General features: G+C 37.4%; 1 pseudogene; it reads right to left on the reverse strand.

Moving 5' to 3' along the window:
- Positions 1 to 14,924: 14,924 nt before the first annotated feature.
- On the reverse strand, positions 14,925 to 15,473 carry LOC113833538 (annotated as a pseudogene).
- Positions 15,474 to 16,042: the final 569 nt, after the last annotated feature.

Genomic DNA, 16,042 nt, shown 5'->3' on the forward strand with positions numbered 1-16,042 from the left:
ACTACAAAAATGTTTCTCTTGAGTCATCAAGATGGCCTGGAGGGTAAAGGCACTTGCCACCAAGCATGACCATTTGAGTTATTCCCCTTCTCTTGGCAGGCAATAAAAAACTCAAATAAATATAATGTTTTAAAATATATTTCTCTTGTAGCATGAAGCACTATGTAGATGTGGGATATTAGCAGGAACACGTTCAGAACATGGTGGCAAGTCTCCAGAGGCCTGCTGTTCCTTCTTGTTAGAATTGCATCCCTGCCAGCTGACTGATTACTATGTTCTGTGTTGGCAAACTGCCTCATTTGAAGTTTGAGAATTTGTTTGTATCCTCCTAGGAATAAAGGGCCTTAGAAATAATGAAATGTATAATACCAAGTGACACATAGATTTTGACAGAATTATTCTAAGGTGAGTCCTGGCAACTCGTCAGTCTCTCTAAACAACTTAAGCCTAAGGACTGAATGAAGAGTCACTGCAATAAAGGGACAGAGAGCTGCTTCTGACATGTGCATTTCCAGTTTTTTAGACACTGAAGCCATATGTTTATTTTACTAGGGGTAGCCTTTAAGGTTTCAAAAGCTCATCTGTCTGTCTGTCTCTCTCTGTGTGTCTCTCTTTGTCTCTGTCTATCTCTTTGCTTTCTGTTTGAGGATTAGATGTAAGCTCTCAGCTGCTGCTCTAATGTCATGCCTGCCTAACTGCAACCATGCTCTAGCCATGATGGTCATGGTCTCACTCTCTGAAACTATAAGCAATGTCCCAATTAAATGTTTTATTTTCTAAGTCTTTTGTCTTGCTGTCTCTTCACAGCACTATAAGAGTAACTAAGACACCATGATAACCACCATCTTTGATATTGATGTTTAAGTTACTATATAATGTTATGGATTTTGTTATGGTATTTTTCACACAAAAATGTCATTGTATTTTAACATATATTTTTCAGATATTTTAAAAATTTACAGTTGAATCTGTGAAATGCATGGCCTATAAATACAAAGACTCATTGTGTTTTCTACCTTTTGTAGTAATTATAATGGTTTAAATTTGTGGATAGAAAATGGCAAATCAGAAAACATTTTTGATATTGTACAATAATAGCAGAGGACAGTAACAAGTCAATGATCACAGACAGTGATCCTTATTCAGCTAGTCCTTACACCATGTACAATATGACATGTTTCTGCTACTGTATTAAGCACAGTTTTAGGTCCTTGTGAGTCATTTTAGAGTTTCACATTAAGAAACATAAAGATAACTGAACTCACAGTACAGAAGTGGCCTCTTTCTTCTCCTATAGAGGAAACCAGACCAGAACCCAGGACTCTTAACACCTACAGCAAATTTTAGGCCTTTGTGTCTTCCATCTCTTAACATATGGATCTTAGAGAAACCCTGTAATGTATTTCTATTCTCTATGTAATCTCTCAATAATACAATATGTATGATTTAAAATTAGAATTTTCCCAATAAAACAAAGAAAAGTTTGTTTTGAAATTATCTCAATATTCTATCTCATCTCTCAAACATGCTATTTATTTCCAAGGCATTACTTTTAGCCATATACAAAATGTTTCAAAATACAAACCAAATAATTCCAAATTTTCTACTTCATTTAATGATCTTTGGGAACTAACTATAACTAAAAGTTAGTAACTTGATTATTTAGCTACATGATATTCTCCAGAATTTTATGAGTATGTGTACATATGTCACATATGTGTGCGTGCTTGTGTGTGTGTGCACATATACATGTAGGCACATGTGTATGAAGGCCAAAGGAAAATACCAAGTGTTTCCTCCCCCTCATTTTTTTGAGACAGGTTCTTTCTCAGGACCTAAGCCTTATCAGTTCACATAGGCTATCTAACGAGTGAGCTCCAGGAATCCAGATGTCTCTGCCTTCCCAGCACTGGGATTAAAGACAAGCTCCACCATGCCCAGCTTTTACTGAGCATCCAAACTTACGCTAGCACAGTAAATAATCTACCAAATGATCTGTCTCCCAGCCCCTAAATTCTCAAGATTTTATTGAAAAACTTAAAGCAAAATGAATATATAGGAACCAGAGGAGGAGGATCAGAAAAATCACAAAGGTGTTAGTGTTTATCTTGGTTATTTAGATTCCCTTGTGTTAGAATCCTGAAAGAGCTGGGTAGAGAGTAGGAAGGTATTGGAGTATCAAGCAGGTGACACTTCTTAGCTTGGAATCAGTAATTTGGAGTTTCAGCTTCAACTTCTTTCTCATCTCCTATAACATCTCCTAATCAAGGATAATTAGCCAATGATAGCTCCTTACTGAGGAGATGAGAGAAGGAAGAGAGTTGTAACTGGGATGAGCAGGGCTTCCCAAACTACTGTACCCACATATAACCTGCGGACTGTGTTATACTATGAGCTGCAGGTCAGCAGGTCTGAAGCTGAAAATCATCTTTGAGGAACGCCAGCATATGGCTGACCTCTGACTCAGGTTTGAGTAGCTGCACTGATGTTGAAGTGCTCTAGGATTATTAAATGTTTAGCTGTGACTTGTTAACTCAGCTCATTGCCTTTCCACTGTGTTTTTCTTATATAAGCAAAATAGTTTCAATACAGGTGAGAAAAATAGGAAAATACACATCTATTTTGTCTATGATAATCAAACTGCTATCCAGTCAAGCTTAATGAAAATACAAAACCTTAAGTGATCAAAAGATGTTTTCTTAAATCATCATTTCAGAAAAATTTAGCATGAAGAGAGAATATAAGGTGTATTGCTTTGCTGAAAGAAAGCTTGCATATTCTTATATCACATTACATTTTCACTTAAAAGGGCTACAATAAGCTGTGAAATATTAAGTTAATTTGGCCCTGCTTAGCTAGTTGGCTTGAAGCTATGTACCAAATAGTTTTATCCATAAAAATGAACAAATAAAATTAAATTCATTTTATTGAATTGCAATTCAAAGTCATGTAAGTATATTAAGCTTTCATTTTGCTTTAACATAAAATAAATATTGGTCAATGGCTATTGTAAACATTTAGCTTCAAATCTTAAATAATAGAAGGGAGAAGAATATATACTCTAGTGCCCCTCTCCCAGTCTTTCTCCTAACTTTGTGGGGACTTTTGTGGTTATTAATTAACACCCTGGGTACAATTAGTGCTGCCCATATGCACATGGGTGTATGGCTATCCACCATAATATGAGCAACTTTCCAATGGCCATATTTCCAAAAGAGAGTGGCTCTGCCTCCTCCAGCAGCTATCAACTGCCAAAATTTCCTCCAAAAGGGTAGGGCCTCATGGGTCCTCACCTGTCCATGCTGGAATTTTGACTGGCTTGATCTTTTGCCAGTAACTCCAGCTGCTGTGAATTGATGTGTGTAACAGCCATGTCTTGTCTAGAAGTCTGCATTTCACAGTTCTCTCCATCCACTGGCTCTTACATTCTTTCTGACCCTTTTTCATGAGTGCTGTGATCCTCAGATAGTGGGATGGTGAAATAGATGAACCATCCATAGTTTATTATTTACTGTTATTTATAGTGAGCCAGTTATGAGTATCTTTTATACTACCTACTGAAAAAAGCTTCTCTGACCAAAGTTAAGAAAAACAAATCAATGGGTATAAACATAAACATTTAGAAAGCAATTTGACATAACCATTTAGAAAACAACCAATAGGTTCACCTACTGGGCCTGAAATCTCATTATTTGTGGGCCTTTGGCCAGGTTTATAATTCAAGTAATGAAATCTCTTCTGTGGAGCAGACTTCATATCCAGTAAGAAAACAGCTAATTACCACCACCACCCCTATCCCAGGATCATCATGCCACTATTATATTTTACCAACAGGTCAGTATTGTGACATATAGGGTCCATCAATGTGAAAGACTATTGATGTTTTCTCCCTCCACAGCCTGTATAGCAACTTATGTCCCTATGTAAGCTTGCTATCAATGAGTTTCCTGGCCAGTCCTAGGTTTATTCTCTATGTCATACCATGAAAATATATGGTGTTTTAGCAATAGGATCTTCACATCTAGTTGGTGGGAAACCAAAACCATTGACAATAGCCTGCATAACTTTCAGTGCTCTTTAGGATACTTTAACAAATTATTTGAAGGAATGCATCTCACTTCTGGCATTGATATTTTCATTTAATAACCCATGTCTTCTATGAGCACTATTGTTCCCCTATGCCTGGCACTCCTATTCAAACTCTCTCTCTCTCTCATATACATACACACACACACACACACACACACACACACACACACACACACACACACACTTGAAACAACAGTCAATAAAACAATAATCTCTATACACACGTAATGATTCCCTGATTTGAGCAAGAGGAGAGCCCAGGAAGAAAGAAGTGTTCTTATGGATGGGTATCCAATGGAAATGGGCTCAAAAGAAGAACATTTTCAGCCTTCAGCTATTTGAGACAACTATACAAGGCTCATGAAAGAGCTGCTCAAAAGGATGAGAAGGAACATTTCCTGAAAAGCTCACATCAGGACAGTTACTCCTCCCAAAAGTCAGCAGAAAATTGATTTATGGTGAGTTGTCTGATAAACTCAGAGAGAGTGGGCATGCTCAGGGTGGTATGGTTTTAGACCTAGCTGATGCACCCAGAAACCATTTTAAGCTTGTGGATAGAGAAAAACTAACCCTAGACTAGATGTTTCTTTGTTAATGACAAAGCTTAGAGACTATTTGATTGCCAACCCAGAGAAAACTTTAAGAATAGACACCTCACACATTAGAGGACAACATGAATTTCAACTAGCTTAATGTACATATAACTGGAGTCCTTGAAAGAAAGCAGGGAGAGAGAAGGAAATATATTTGAAGGATGGCACAATGATGCATGTTTCTCAAGCCACATGGGAATTCAAGTTAGGGGAACATTAGCTTAAGGTCATTCTGTGAAATATAATGGACTGTCTCAAAAAATTAAAAACAATGACAGATTTTTGAACTTTAATAAAAAGCTTTATACCACAGCTCTGTAATGTTCAGTAACTCTCAAACATAAGAAAAATGAAACAAACTACATTAAGCCACATTAATCACATTTCTCAAAACCAGTGACAACAGAAAGAATATCAAAAGTATCAGATTAAGACCTGTTATATAAAAAAGAACAAATATCAAGGTGACAGCAGGTTTCTCCCCTGATGCACTGCAAGCCAGAGAAATTAGAATGACCTTTTTTACGATACTAAAAAAGAATACTGTCAATTTAGAACTCTATCCAGAGAACCTGTTCTTCAAAAGTGAAGGTAAATGACAAGAAGATTCACTATCAACAATCAAAAAATACAGTGATGTCCTTCAGGCAGAGAATATAAAATTATATGAAACCCTGGTTCTGTGTGACTGAATGAAGAGCATGGGAAGTGTAACTGTGAGTAAATACAAAGACTTTTATTATTTCTATCTAAAATTTTCAAAGTATATTTGGTTGTTCAAAGTCAAAATGATAACAATGGCTGGTGAGATAAAAATGGTAACAATGGATAGTGGATTCATAACATATATAGCAATACAGTAAAAGAGTAAAATATTTTTATTTAAAAATTATATCACAAAATACACAGCACATTTGAATGTAGGATGGGGTGCCTACCAACTGTAAACAATGAAGCAAGAGCCAAGCAACTAGGAGTTAAAACTTATAGAGGAGGAAGAAAACATTAGAGCAATCCAAGGGGACATTGAAATTGTAGAAGTAGGGAAGGATGTACAAGTAACACAGGGAGAACACAAAAACCACTGGCTCTTCCACCAAAGACTGAGCAGATATTCGTGTTGTCTACAGCAAATAATCAAGGAAACAGGAAGCATGTTTAAGAGGATACATCAGTGCCCCGGAGAGATTTGTTGCTTCTTGTCCTGGTCCAGAGGTGAGAGGTGAGTGGCTGCTTTTCTGACATACTGCTCAAGAGACTCAGTGTATGTTTCCTGAGGACAGCTAGGAAACTCAGACCAAAGCCAACAGTTTCAAGACCTATTTCCTGCTGATTATATAGTAGCCTGGAGTAAATAACTATTTGAAAGATTGGTGGATATGCAAAGTATGGTCCATGTTAACTGGAAATCCTCAGAATTAACATGACTATGTTTTATCTCCCTATCCCCAAATTCATGAGAAATTAGAAAGAAAAGCAAGTTCTCTTTAGCCTTCAAGATCTAAAGAGAGGAGATAGGTTTTTCCTAATTGCAAAGTCATCTGCCAGGTTGTGTCCTTCCAAACTCACTACTAACAGCAGAGACCCCCATCCTCTCCACCACAACCTGTTCACTCTGAAGTCAAGGTAGGATTTGCTTGGAATCACTGTCAAGATTGTCCTTCAGGAGTAAGAATATTTTTTCCTGGGTTCCACATGTACTACTCAAAAGTGATCAATGCTCAGCAGTCTTTATGGACTATATTGGATGAAGAAACCTGCAAAGCAAAAATTCATGATCCCATCAAAGGAAGATTCAACACAAAGTTAAATTGTGCATGAAAAGCAATCCCAGTCATCTTGGCACAATGCAGGATAACCCGAAGGGCCACACCAGTGCTATACATCCTCAGAGTGTCAATGTAGTGTACCATGAAGGGCCACACAAGTGCTTTATATATCATCAGAATGACGATGAAGATTTTGTTCAGACATCACCAAAGCTCACCTTCCCTCTTTGACTATTTTTGTCATGTCCCAGGCAAGATTATTAAGTACATTAAAGAATACCCTGTATGTCAATAATCACTTTTGTTATCTTCTTCCTGAGAACCCAGCCTGCCACAGAAAATATAGAGCAATGTGTGAGAAAGCAAATGCTAAAATGAAATTTGGAGTTGGATTACCTTCCACCCAGGTTGCCATGTGGCCAGATAGCATAGATAGCGCAAAATAGAAAGTAATTATAAAAACTAACCACATATGAGGATGGTGTACCAATAAAAAATAATGTGTTCTCTGGTAAGATTTATTAATCATTAAAAATATGTGAGAGATTTTGGCAAAAAAGATATACTAAGGCAAACTCTAAAAGCAATTTTGTAGAAAATATGAATAATGGAAAATAAAGTATTGAATATTAAAAGCCAAGTAAAGCTAACCAGAAATCTATAATCTTAGAACTCAGAAAGCAACAGAAAGACATATCTACCTTGATCTACATGGCAAGTTCTAGGCAAGCTGTAGATTTAGAACATGGCCTTATGTTCCAAGAAAATAAAATCGAACAAAGCTAAAGGTGAAATCTAGAGTGCATGCCTGGTAGCATATAAGAGAAAGACGAATTAAGGGTAGTAGTAGTGTGGACTTAGGGAAGAATTACTTTAAAAATCTAAAGATTAAGCTCCTAGCCAAGGTAGTAAACAATTTTGTTAGCACATGCCAATGACTTGTTGAAAAAGAGTGAATCTTAATGTACAAGATGGAACAGGTAGGTTTATAGACTTTGGTTTCTTGTATTTGTCCTATAATGCCCTAAGTGTTTGATAATGGCCCATGCCTTACCAATAAGGCTGAGTGTGCCCTCATTGCACATCTCAAAAGCATTCAGGGACATGTACACTGCACATTATGACACATTTCCTACAGCATCCTCTCCCTGCCTGTTTCTAACCCTAGACCATTAAACAGGGTTACTATCACTCTGTTAGAGATATGCTGGACCTGCTGAGGGAGGAAAGAGATTATTCCTCCTCCTCTAAAATAGCTAGAGAACTAGCCACCATGCCGTGAAAGATCTACAATATTATGTTTGGGATTGGATTTTGAATAGGCTATAGGCTATAGTAGGTTTTAAACATAAATTTTGGGTATGGGACTAGACTTATTCTGTAAAGATATCCGTAAGACATGGTTAACTTAAAAAAAATAGTTCATAGATCATGAGAATCATCAGTCTACATGTGCGAGGTATACAACAGAAGAGGACTTTTTAGTGTGGTGAAACAGAATAAGACTGGAAATCCTAGCATATGGCTATGTTCTATGGGGGAGGCTTGAAGACGTGCCATTATGAAAGCAAGAGAAATTGCACCAATAAAAGAAATACAAACACCATTAAGAAGTTCAATGGTAGCTCTATTGGTGCATGGACTATTTGTTGGGAATGCCATTAATGAGCTGGAAGCACTGCCAACAAAGGAGGTGATAGGCCCCTAAAAGAATACATACCAGATGACAATGGCTAAGTAACAGAGGTCTGGCATGTGGCAAGAAGAGAATTATGAAGACAGGGACATTCTTTATTCTGTCCAGTCTTAAGAATTCTAGGATGTATGGGTGGGAAGCCATGGTGTACAAGGTACACATAGGTTCCCTTTAAGAAAAAGAAAATTGTTCTAGTGCTTCCAAAGGTAGAGGCAAAACCAGGCTCTCAGTTGTAAGTTCCCTCAAAGGATTTCCTCCACTATGAGAATGTGGCAAACTCATGGTAATACCTTTGTATGAGTGCAGCTTTTATCCAGTCACTGCTCAATACAAGATCAGTACAAATGTTTCACATTCCCTCAGTTCCATTCCAAATGAGCAGTCCCCCAATCAAGTGCTCACCCAGCAGCTGGCTGAGCAGAAGCTTTGATTCAAATGATAACTGTATCTTAATATTTCCCTGTCCAAGAATGCATTATCTCCTTTCCTGACCTAGGTGTAGACCCTTAGTTCATTCTCCCTGGGAGTGTACTAACTGTAAGTGTCCATTTCATTTTTTTCTTTTTTTTTCCCCAAGAAATAATTTTTATTAGTTCAAATTAGAAACAATTGACCTGCTTCACAAGTCAATCCCTTCTCCCTCTCTGTCCCCTCCCCCCTCACTCCCCACTAAACTCCTCATCCCCCTCTGCTCCCCAGGGAAGGTAAGGCCCTCAGTGGGGGATCCCCAAAGTCTGTCATACCACCTTGGGCAAGGTGTAGGCCCTCCCCCATGTGTCCAGGCTGAGAGAGCAAATCCCTCCATTTGGAATGGGCTCCCAAAGTCCTTTCTTACTCCAGGGATAAATACTGAGTGTCCAGGCCTCCTCACTGACACCCACATTCAGGGGGCTAGAGCAGTCCCATGCTGGCCTCCCAGACATCAGTCTGGGGTCCATGAGCTCCCCCCTTGTTCAGGTCAGCTGGTTCTGTGAGTTTCACATCCTGGTCTTCACCTCTTTGCTCATCATTCTTCCCTCTCTGCAACTGGGTTCCAGAGTTCAGTTCAGTGTTTAGCTGTGGGTGTCTGCCTCTGCTTCCATCAGCCACTGGATGATTATAGGGTAAGGGCATTTAGAGTAGCCTCTCCACTATTGCTTACATTACCAGTTGGTGTCATCTTTGTAGATCTCTGGAAATCTCCCTAATGCCAGATCTCTCCTCAAACCTATAATGGCTTCCTCTATTGTAGTATCTCTCATTCTGTTCTCCTCAATTCTTCCCCCTACTCCACCTTCCTGCTCCCCCATTTTCTCTTCTCCCCTCCTCTTCTCCCCCCTTTTCTTCCCTGCTCCCTCTCCCCTACCCCCATGCTCCCAATTAGCTCAGGAGATCCTGTTCCCTTCCCCTTCTCTGGAGGGCCATGCATTCTTCTCTTAGAGTCCTCCTTATTTCCTAGTTTCTTTGGTGATGTGGATTGTAGGCTAGTAATCCTTTGCTATATGTCTAAAATTCATATATGAGTGCATACATACCATGTTTGTCTTTTTATGACTGGGGTTACCTCACTCAGGATGATTTTGTTTTGTTTTGTTTTTTGTTTGTTTGTTTTTCAAGACAGGGTTTCTATTTGTAGCCCTGGCTACCCTGGAACTTGCTCTGTAGACCAGGCTGGCCTGGAACTCACAGATATCTACCTGCCTCAGCCTTGAGTGCTGGAATTAAAGGCTTGCATCACCATCACCCAGCTCTCAGTTTGTTTTCTAAGGAGTCCAGTTTGTGAAAGTGATGTGGTTACTACCTTAGATGCAGTCAGAAGAAAGCTTCAATCAGTACTTTGAAGAACTTTCTGCACACAGTAGAATGGCAGAACATTTGGTTTAGTTCTTTACTAAAACAGAACCTCTGCGTAAGAACTTTCCAGGGCATGGATAAGGAGTAACTTCCCTGGAAATGATATATTCCTTTGAACTAAAACTCTGCATGTACATTAAAGGACAGGTGCTGTTGACATCTTAAACAGGATTGAAGGGGGAGGCAGTTCAAAACAACACCAAAAAGCGCTAGTGTAAGTGAAATGTGAATGAAAATGACTTAAAGATAGCATAATAAATAATAAATGCAATTTATAAAACAGAGTAGTTTCAGAAGAAAACAAAAATACAAAAATTTAAACTTTTATTGCGGAGGTAAGGCAGGCACAGACATTGAGGCAGCATCTTACTATATAGTAACCATCCTGTCTTAGACATCCCAGTGTTGGGGTTACAGATATGAGCCACCAAGATGAGCTAAATGAATATTAATGCTTATAACTCAAATATCTCATCATATTTCCAGTCATGAAGATGACAGAAGATTTATGTTAAACCTTATTGGGTGAAAACTCTTAGGCAAAATTCATGGAAAAGCAGTATAAGCTTCCTGACAGAAAAAAGAGAGTTGCTTACGAAGAAAAAGACTCACTGTGTCTGACATCTTATCTGATAGGAAAAAAATAGGTTAGTCTTCAGACCACTGAAGAAAAAAGGATAGAAATCCGAGGATTATTCCATCAGAACAGATATCAGTCTGCTGGCAAATAGAAAGGTACTTGCTGATAGTCATGAATTCAGAGGGTTTTATCACTCAACATTTGTCATTTCGGAATAAGAGTAAAGAAAAATGTTATAATTAAGGCATAGGTTTGCTAGAGTTTAGAACTCAAGATAAGGAAATGAAAAAGGAAGCAAAGATTAATAATAACCTTAATAATGCCAAATCTAAAATGATAACAATAGACTATCAAAAACATGGAATATATGGTCCTAATAAAAAAAATCTGATAGCAAGTAGGTACGCTACATGGAAATTCATACATATTACTTGTGAAGAATTAAACAGTTAACCTTCCTAATAAAATCTGAGAGTACAATTAGGATCTGAGAAGCATAAATCAAAGAATGAATGTTCCAGTAGTGTAGGAGGCTGTGACCAGAGGAGGAGTCCAAAGTAGCTGTTTGTCAGAATTTGAACTGGTCACAAACTTGTCTGTGCGGCTGGGGGAGTCACTTGGTGTTTTGTCTTTAGTTGTAATCATAATTTGGAATTACAATTTTCAATAAAAAATGACCACAATGGGGACATATGTTCAAGACTAGGTCCTCAACTGGTGGAGAATTTGAGAGGTAGTTGAGTCTAAAGGGTTATAACTTCATTGGTGGATAAACCTAATGATGAATACATAGATGGATGGTTTGTTATGTGGTAGGACCGAGATACAGAAAATAGGCCTCTGGGGGATTCCTTTGAAGAGTTTGTCTTCACTTTGCTTTGGCATTATGTTTTATTTTACCATGTGTATGTTTGGAAATAATGAAGCCAAGACCATCATGGATAGTCTTGAAAATCCATGAAATAATGAATCAAATCATTTTCTTCCATTTTAAGATGCTTATATTAGTGACTTGTCTGTTGCTGTGATAAAATACCATAGACTCACAGAAAAAAAGAGCTTATTTGGACTCACAGTTTCAGAGGAATGAGTCCATCGTGATGGAAAAAATGACACCAAGTAGCAGGCATGGTGGCCAGAGCAGAAAGGTGAGACCTCCCATCCTCAACCACAAGCACAAAACAGAGATTGCACTGAAAGTGAGGTGAGATTTTCAACACACAAAGTCTGACCCCAGTGACTTATTTCCTCCCGCAAGGTGATACATCCTAAACCTTCCCAAACAGTGTCAATTGGATCAAGGGTTTAAACAGCCTCTGTGGGGACAGGGGGAATATTTCTCATTCAAACTACCACAGCATTTATGTCATACATTTTATCCATTTTGTAATAGAAAATGACTAACAAAGTTTTCTATTTATTGAGCAAAAATTCATTAAAAAAATACAAACCTTTCATTAACATGGCAGACACTATTCCATGAAGGGAATAAAATTTGAAAACACAATGTTTCTATGCTTATATGTTTAGGAGCAAAATCATTAAAGTAGCAATTATACATTAATTAACGAATCAAGGAATAAATTAATATAATATCACTGAGTGCTAAACTAAAAAAGTTAACATACACTTTTGTACTTGAAAGTTATGTGAACATAAAAACAATTCAAATACTAAAGAACTTGGCTAGGTAGTAATACCTTGAAATACTTTCTTGATTTAAAAAGTGTGGTTAACAGGATGTAATGGTGTTTGCAGTAATCCCAGCACATGGGAGGGTAAGGCAGAAAGGTCAGAAGTTCAAGCCTAACCCTGACTAGCTAAAGATTTTAACACCAGCCTAGTAACATTGAGAGATCTCTCATAGAACAAAACACAATCTAAAATACACACAATTAGTATGATTACTGCCACATGATATAAATGTATACCATTTGTCAATGTACAAATGATATATTTGCTAGTATTTAACAAAGCAATCACCAATCTGTTGTTTTGTTGTTGTTTTATTTTTTCATTAAAAAGAAGAGCAAAGTTGACTCAAAGCAACATTTGCAACTGTTCTTTTTATGAGCTAATAACATTCTTGACATGTTATTTTTCATTATTGTGGTGAACCTTTGGGCCTCAAGCATACTAGACAATTCCGTTCCTGCTGTTGCATGGACCTGGATGATGTTTTTTTGTTTTTTTTTTTTTTTTGGTTTTTTTTTTGTTTTTTATTTTTGTGAAACAGAATCTCACTAGATGGCCTAGACATGCCTTGAACCTGTGATATTCCTAACCTTAGCTTAAAGTGTCTAGGCATACAGACATCTGCAACCAGGCCTGAATAATGCTATGGAGCTTTGGGTCAAAGTAACTCTTCACCTTGACTCTCAACTCTCCTCAATGGCTTTTATTAATGACTAAGAAAGGAGACTAAATACAAACAAGAAGGAGAGTACTATTCATGTTCTTGGCTTGCCTCTATACTCAATGAAAAAGAGAAAGGACAGCTTTTGATAATAACATTCACTGTTCTTAGAATCTCCATTTTAGGTTAGTTTCTTTTATGTATTCTGCCTTTCCTTTTACCAATGTTTTCCACATGAAATCGGTTCACATTTCTTTTGATCATTAATCACAGTAAAAACAAAAATGTAAAATACATGCAAATTAAATTATTTTCTCCCAAGGTTTTTTTAAATTGTGTTTTATCCATAAGTAGAAAATGTATGTGTGCTTGTTTTTCAAAATCTCCAATTTACACAAAAATATTAAGCAGACTCATTTATTGCTTTAGTTTTCTTCTTTCCAAACAAGAGATAAAGTGGTATGTAAAAGGGATTATGGTTTTCCTATTGAATTGTTTTTTTTTTTAACAAAACTAACTATGAGACAATGGAAGAAAATATTTTCTATATAATCATAAAATGACTGAAATACAGCCTTTTAATAAAACAATAGGAATGATTACAAATAGTGTGGCATAAAATTCCATGCTGCACAGAGATACAATGAAGAATGAACACATCCCAAGCATAGCAACATGGACAAATAGAGAACTCTGAAGGAACATTCAAAATTTGCATAATTTGTGTGAATTTTAAATATAGGGAAACATTTTAAATATATATAGATAGAGTATGTGCTTCTAAAAAGGACAGGGGTTGTTTGGAAAACCAACATCTAATTGTATCTAGAATATTTTTAATAACAGAAAGATCTGAAACAAATGTGACAGGCTCTGTGCATCTTTAAAATACATTACATAGGTGTTGTAGTTTGAATGTAATTGGTCCCCATAAGCCTATAAGAAGTGGTACTATTAGGAGGTATGGCTTTGTTAGATTAGGTGTGCCCTTATTAGAGGAAGTGTGACATGGTGGGTGCAAGATTTTAGGCTTCCTTTGCTCAAGGTTTTTTCAGTGTGACACTCAGACCATTTCCTGTTGCCTGCAAGATATAAGACTCTCAGCTACTTCTCCAGCACCATATCTACCTGCATACCACCATGTCCCACTATGATTATAGCAGACTGAACTTCTAAACTGTAAGTGAGACACTCCGATTAAATGTTTTCTTTTATAAGGGTTGCCATAGTCATGGAATCTCTTCATAGCAAAGAAACCCTATCTAAGACATTAGGCGATTCAGGTTAATTAAGATATTTTCACAATGACTAGATATGGATTTTGAACTTTGTGCCATAATCCATTGTTAATATCATTTTGAATTATTCCAAGTACACAGGCAAAATAGATAAAATTGTTACTTTTTTAAAGTATCATGAATGATGACGTCCTTCTTTTATTAAAAATAGATTATTTTCTCATACAATATATTCTGAATACAATTTCTCCCCATCTACTTCTCCTGGTTCCTCCCCACCTTCCCTCCCCTCCAGATCCACTCCCTTTCTGTATTTCATTAGAAATGAACAGGCTTCTAAGAGATAACAAGCAAACATGACAAAATAAAATGAAAGATAAAGCAAAAACCATCACATTGAAGTTTGGACAATACAAATCAACAGAAGGAAAAGAACTCCAAGAGAAGTCACAAAACTCAGAGACTCATTTGTTCACATACTCAGGATTCCCGTAAAAATGCTAAACTGAAAGCTACAATACATATGTGGAGGATCTGGTGCTGACCCTGGTAGGCCTTGTGTTTGCTGCTTCAGTCTCTGAGCTGGTATGTGCCTTGCTCAGTTGTGTCAAAGGCCTTGCTCTATTGGTGTCCTCTATCCCCTGGATCTTTTTTTTTTCAATTTATCAAAGACCATCATTTATTGTTTATAAAAATTGCCCCAATATACAGAAAAATTCCTAATTATGGTAACTAAAAACTCCCACCCCCGTCATGTCCACAAATCCAATCTAGATTGGTTTAATCTTGAAGTGTAATCCAATAAGACTAAAAACTGAACAGTTCAGATCCTAGACAAAGATAATAAAACATTCTTAAGCCTTCTGGATCCTTAGACTGGTTGACATCAATAAGGGAACCATTTTTGATGTTGTAAAAGAAATGTGTTCAGCCAGGCGTTGGTGGCGCATGCCTTTAATCCCAGCACTCAGGAGGCAGAGGCAGGTGGATCTCCGTGAGTTTGAGGCCAGCCTGGTCTCTAGAGCGAGTGCCAGGATAGGCTCCAAAGCTACACAGAGAAACCCTGTCTCAAAAAACCAAAAAAAAAAAAAATGTGTTCATCACCAATGATGATTTCAAGCTCCTGCCGGCCTACTGAGTCAGGAGGGGGCCATAGAGCATCATCTTTGGTGATTTTACTGTTATCAATAATTCTCTTTAATTCTTCCATCACACTTTTATGTACATACACCTCTTTTCTGATCATGACATCATTTTTGTAATTGCTGTTGTTGGCATATCGAAGTTTTCTGTCAGGTCAGAATTCAAACTCTAGGAACTCATGACTGAACTCACCTTGTGACCCACATAGTAACATAGGTAAAAGTCACTCTCCATGGCTCACAAGGGACCATCAAGACCAAGCTTTATGAACCTCCCCTCTGGATCTTAAGCTCTTTTTACCTCCTCTTTCAGGGGTTTTCATCTGCTCTGAGGGGAGGGATTAGATGGAGACATTCCATTTAGGGCTGAGTGTTCCAAGGTCTCTGACTCGGCATTAATGTATTATCTCAAGTATTTTTCTATAGTGGAAGAAAGAGAACCCAGCAATTCTCCTTTACTAGACTGTATCTCTTTACATGTCTGTGAAGGCTAGTGCTAATTGTTAATTAGATAGGATATCCAGTGTCTTGAAGAAGAGCTTCTGGGCATGCCCAGAGGGATTATTTTTACTATGTTAATTAAACAAGGACCACTTATCTTAATTATGAATAAGACCATTTCTTGGGAAGGGGTTGCTCAACTATATAAAATAGAGTAAGGAAACTGATGTATTCATCGCTCTTCTTACTGATTGCAGATGCAATAAGTCCAGCTGTTTCAAGCTGACTGACTTCCTCACCAAAAT

This window comes from Cricetulus griseus, chromosome 2 (assembly GCF_003668045.3).
Source record: "Cricetulus griseus strain 17A/GY chromosome 2, alternate assembly CriGri-PICRH-1.0, whole genome shotgun sequence".
Lineage (NCBI taxonomy): Eukaryota > Metazoa > Chordata > Mammalia > Rodentia > Cricetidae > Cricetulus > Cricetulus griseus.